This window comes from Dipodomys spectabilis, unplaced genomic scaffold, assembly GCF_019054845.1.
Source record: "Dipodomys spectabilis isolate Male_0828 unplaced genomic scaffold, ASM1905484v1 ptg000018l, whole genome shotgun sequence".
In the NCBI taxonomy this organism is placed as follows: Eukaryota; Metazoa; Chordata; class Mammalia; order Rodentia; family Heteromyidae; genus Dipodomys; species Dipodomys spectabilis.
Genome location: NW_024870695.1, coordinates 11068753 through 11074752, shown reverse-complemented (window position 1 = coordinate 11074752; position 6000 = coordinate 11068753).

The window sequence follows — 6000 nt, the reverse complement described above, 5'->3', positions numbered from 1 at the left end:
ATCACTCCAAACCCTCCACTACGTGCTCAGGTCCATGACCTTGAAGAACATGCCCTTGTCAGGAGCCCAAGTTCCTAAGTCCAAAGGAGTTCAGGAGTAGAGGCAGCCCTGATATCCCTCTCCTGTCTGCTTGCCCAGAGGTGGAGGTACCCACAAGTGATGGTGACCCCCAAGGATGCCACCTTCTTCTAAGACCAAACAGAGCTACTTGGCTGTCCTGTTTCCCTGGAACTCGAGAGACTCAGACAGATCAGAGAGACAGACCCAGGTTTAGAGGCAGAGAAAGACACAGACACAGAGAGACAGTCATACAATCAGTGATGGAACATGAGAAAGGGTGTGTGAGAGTCACAAAGACACAGAGAGACAGAATGAGAAAGTATGTGAGAGAGAGACAGACAGGAAAAGAAGAGGATAAGAAAATGAGCGAGGGCTGGGAAGGTGGCTCAGTGGCAGAGCGCTTGCCTTGCATGAATGAGGCCCTGGGTTTGATTCCTCAGCACCACATAAGCAGAAAAAAAACAAGAAGTGGTACTTTGGCTCCAGTGGTAGGGTGCTAGCCTTGAGCTGAAGAGCTAAGGGACAGTGTTCAGGCCCAGGGTTCAGCGCCCATGACTGGAAAAAAAAAAAAAGAAGAAAAAAGAAAATGAGAGAATGATACACAGAAAAAGACAGAGCTGGGCACTAGTGGCTCATACCTGTAATCACAGCTACTCAGGAGGCTGAGATCTGGGGATCAAGGTGCAAAGCCAGCCTATGTGGGAAAAGTCTGTAAGACTCATCTCCAGTTAAGCACCAAAAGCTGGAAGTGAGGCTGTGGTTCAAGTGGTAAAGCATCAGCCTCAAATGGAAAAATCTAAGAGAGCTCAAAGCCCTGAGTTCAACCCCTGTACTAGCACATATGTATACATGTGTATGTGCACACACACAGACACATAAAGCCAAAGAGAATGTAAGCAGGAAAAGAAAGGCATGGGATGAAGGGAATATGTAGGGGAATGTGTCTGACAGGGATAGACACACTTATTGCCAGGTGGAGACAGAAATAGGCTCCCAAGAACTGCACAAGGACAGATGGACTGAGAGACTCAGGAATTTCAGACACTGCTGGAAGATGTGGGGGAGCCGAAGTGCTGACCATCCAGGCCTGCAGGGCATTAGGGGAGTCTCAGGAGGGCAGCACCACTGCCTCCTGTCCCTGAGTTGTACAGATGTCTGGCCCCCAGCCACCTTCAAGCAAGCCAACCCTTGGCCACTGGAGCAGGCATGTCACCCAAGGTGAATGAAAGTCACTGGTAAGAGTGAATGAGGCCACGAGTATGGGTTGGGCTTGGGGTTCTGTACACTGCCCGCTAGGGTGGGTCAAAGGACATCCACACAGAAGATGGCAAAAGAGGTACGTTAAGGGAGCAGCGTGGGAGTGAGTGTACAGATCTGTCTTGGTCCATCCAGCATGTTACAGCACAAATGAGGCCAACGTGTCAGGCTGACACCCCCGCCCCCCAAAAAAGCCCAATCAGAACCAGGAGAAAGGAGAGACAGACACAAAAAGGGCAGTATGCTTCTCTCTTCTGAATAGACAGCATGTCCAGGTGCCACAGGGCACCAGCTCCAGTTGAGACCAACATGTCATTCATTTCCACCAGAGATGACCCCCGCCGCCTGGCCAGCTGGTCCTCCAATTTAACCCCCTCCTAAGTTCAAGATGCAAACTCACAAAGGAAACCACATTACAGACACCCCTCCTCCCCAGCATGGGGTCCAGCCCCATCTGACCTCCTCCAGTCTAGCTTCCATGCAGCCAGCCTTGCCTTGCTCCTAGGGTACAGAGAATGTCCTACCCTCATCACATTCCAGAGAAGAGCAACTTCTCCTCATCCCTTCCTGCTCAAACATCACAGGACAGGGCTGGGAATGTGGCTCAGTGGTAGAGTGCTTGCCTAGCATGCATGAAGCCCTGGGTTCGATTCCTCAGTATCACATAAGCAGAAAAAGCTGGAAGTGGCGCTGTGGCTCAAAGTGGTAGAGTGCTAGCCTTGAGCACAGTGAGGCTCAGGGACGGAGCCCAGGCCCTGAGTTCAAGGCCCAGGACCCGCAAAAAAATAAAATCACAGGACAGTGTGTGAGTGTGTGTGTGTGTGTGTGTGTGTGTTGATACTAGGCTGATACTCAGGGCCTGTTTGTTGTCTCTTAGCATTTTTTGTTGTTGTTTGTGTGTGTGTTGGTACTGGGCTAAAACTCAGGGCTTGGGCACTGTCCCTTAGTTTCTTTTTTTGTTTTTGTTTTGGGGTTCAGTCGTAGGACCTGAATTCTGGGCCTGGGCACTGTCCTTCAGCTCTTCAGCTCAAGGCTAGAGCTCTACCACTTGAGCCACAGAGCCACTTCTGGCTTTTTTCTTTTCGCTTATGTGGTGGTGAGGAATCGAACTCAGGGCCTCATGCATGCAAGGTAAGCACTCTATCACTGAGCCACCTTCCCAGCCCCCTTAGGTTCTTTTGCTCAAGGTTAGCACTCTACTACTTGAGCCACAGCTGTACTTCCAGTTTTTTGGTACTTTATTGTAGATAAGAGTCTCATAGTTGCCGGGTGCCAGTTGCTTATGCTTGTAATCCTAGCTACTCAGGAGGCTGAGATCTGAGGCTCATGGTTCAAGGCCAGGCAGAAAAGTCCATGAGACTCTTATTTCCAATAAACTACTCAGAAAAATACAGAAGTGGTGTTGTGGCTTACGTAATAGAGTGCTAACCTTGAGTGCAAAAGAGGCTTAGGGACAGTGTCAAGGCCGAGTTGAAGTGCCAGGACCAGCATTAAAAAAAAAAAAGAGAGAGAGACAGAGAGAGAATCTCACTGCCTGGGTTAGCTTTGAACCACAATACTCTGATCTCAATGTCCTAGGGTAGCTAGGATTATAGGTATGAGCAAACAGTATCTTACTGTCTCTTAGTTTTTTCCATTCAAGGCTGCCACTCTACCACTTGAGCCACAGCACCACTTCTGCCTTTTTGCTAGTTAACTCTTAAACTTTGTGCCTGGGCTGGCTTTGAGCCATGATCCTCAGATCTCAGCCTCCTGAGTAGCTAAGATTGCAGGCATAAGCCCCTGGTGCCAGGTAGGACTTTTTTTTTTTTTTTCTTTAATTGTCCCAATTTTGGGATGGAGAATGAGGTCAGGAAGCCCAAGGGGGGAATCATCTGTTGATAACAACTGACAGTCTGTATTTCACCTTGAAATTTATTCCTGGTCTAGGTGAGTGTGCAAGCCCAGTTTCACAGGGGTGCTACCATATTAAGGAGACAGGAAGAAAAGGGAAAGATGAAGCAAATGACACTTGTGGTCACAGTTCCAGCTAGGTCCATTGTCCCATTTTCAAGGCCTGGGTCAAGAAGACTAATGGTGGCCCACAGATATTTTAAAGTTATACATCAAGTTAACAGACTGTTCAATAAATTATATTCTAACTCTCTACCTTGACATGTGTGCCTTTAAGACAATCTGGGAGGCCAAATTCACACGTAGGTTTCTCTGCTTCCTTGGAGTTACCCATCAGAATAACACTGTGGTGTGGACAGACAGCTCATCTCACCTTGACACCAGACACTGCGCCCCCCCCACCCCCCCACATCCCTGCTGCTTTCCTACTGCCAGATCCTTTCTGTACCACAAGAGACTGCACATATGTACAAGGACACCCAACCTCATGTCCTAGTTCCATCCTCATCCCCTGCAAACAGCTGTCCTTTAGCTGCCCCAAAGGCCTGAGGTTGTAATCAGGAAAACAGGCCCAGGAAAGAGGCTGGCATGGCCTGGGAGCTAGCTGGCAAGCATCTGGGCAGGGTCCTCCCAAGTCACTGGAATGGGGAGTGTGATCTTGATTCACCAGTGCCTCAGCTCAGCCTTGCTCCCTCCCTCCCAAAGGGGAGCCTTTGAAAGCACCCAGCCTAGGGCATGGATACCCTCTCTCTTGCCCAAGTTTAAGGGAAGCCAAACTTTCCTGGCAGCCTTGAGAACTTGGGCCAGGCTGAGCTCAGTCTCTTTATTACAGAGCTGCCTGGACAATCCCCAGATTTGGACTTTCAGTCCCTTGTATTATTTATCTTCGAGAACAAAATTCAGTGTAATGCAGCTGGATCTCAACTCGTAGATCTCTGGAGGTGGGGAGAGCAGGGAGGTGGTACCAACAGAGACTTTTTGTCAAGTAAGGTCTCCAGGCCTGAGCTTGTTCCATCTAAACACAATCCCACATGAGCCCCTTGCTGCTTACTGGTTCCGGGTCCTGGCAAGGTACCTCACCCCAACCCTGGAGATAAAAGACAATGTGAACAGGATGTTGAAGCCAGGAGAAGGTGAGGGGGCCCTGGACAACTCAGACACATCTAGAAATCAAGGACCCACAGGAGGCAAAGAAGGGCATGGCTCTCCGGAGACCAGGCTTTAAGAAAGCCTCCACCCCACCCCATCCTACCCCACCCCCTGTGGATGGGCTTTGCTGTCCTATGCAAGGAGATGCTTCTGCTGAGCCCTCACCAGGCACCAGGCACTGTGATAAGCTCTCTACGTGTGTACTCTCAGTTGATCCCTGAGGCTACCCTATGAGGTGTCTTCTATTATTATCCCCATTTTACAGGTGAAAAACTCAGAGATGAAGTAACTTGCTCAAACAGATGTAGGTAATAAGACTCAAGTCTAACTGACCTCAAAGCCCCTCTCTTTCCACTATAGCACAATGCTTCCCTGAAGCAAGAAGCTATCAGGTGAAGCAAAAGGGATGAAGGTCAGGTGTGAGAAAGAACTTCCTGACAGTGATGATTTATGTAGGAGGGGCCCATGGACTAAGGAATCTAGGCAGGCATGGAAACCCCTCTCCTCCAATTGTCACCTGTGTCTGTCCGGAAGGTTATAATGATCTCCGGAGAGCCCTTGGGGTTCCATCTGGAGCCATGTGGCAGCATCTAGGCTCCTGGCTTCTCTGTTCTAGAATATTTTTGGGGGGTTCGGTCGTGGGGCTTGAACTCTGGGTCTGGGCGCTGTCCCTCAGCTCTTCAGCTCAAGGCTAGCGCTCTACCACTTGAGCCGCAGCGCCACTTCCGGCTTTTTGCTTCTGTGGTGCTGAGGAATCGAACCCAGGGCCTCAGGCGTGCGAGGCAAGCGCTCTGCCGCTGAGCCACCTTCCCAGCCCCCCTGGCTTCTCTGTTCTCACCCAAACCATCATCAGAGCCCTCAATGGGGCATCTCGTCCAGGCTCAAAGTATCCTACGCAAGCTGTCAGTCCAGACCTCCTCTTCCAGGAAGCTTTCCTTGAGATCCTGGGAGGCAGGACCTCCTTCCAAAAGCCCCAAAGCCTCCAACCTGGAGTTGAGGGTACACATGCACCCCCGTATCCACAATAAGGCTCACCCCTATGACCACCTCCGACCCCTCACCTGGCTCTGGGACATAGTACAGAAAAGACTTTGCTCAGGTGCTGACATCTGAACAGACTCCCCAACTCCAACCCCCCCCTCCCCCGCATGGGTACTGAGGTGAAGGATGTGGGGTGTCTCTGGGCTCACCCGAAAACCCAGCAGCGGCTCCGCCAAGCAGCGGCTCTTACCTCATTCGTCCCACTGAAGCGCAGGGGTGTGGGTCAGTCCATCGATGCCCTTGGACGGGCTCGGGACGCCCACTCGGGAGCCCCCCCCCCGCCCCTCTCCTCCAGAGGCAGCAGCATGCAAGCCCCGCTGCGCCTGGCCCCATCCCCGCTGCCCTGGCGGCCTCGGGGACCAGCCGGGCGCTCCTAACTTCCTAGGAGTTCCGTGCACCCAACAGATGCCCCGGGTCGGTGAGCCCAGACGGGGGTGGGGGGCCCTCGAGGTCCCTCAGGTGTGGGACGAGTGGCTGGGACAGGTGGAGAGGGCTGCCCTGCCCTCCCGCGGTGCCCTCGTGGTCCTCGGCTCCGGCCGGCCCGCGTCTGGGTCTTACCTGCGGGGCAGAGAGGAGCCCGCCCGCCCGTGGCCACCTGCT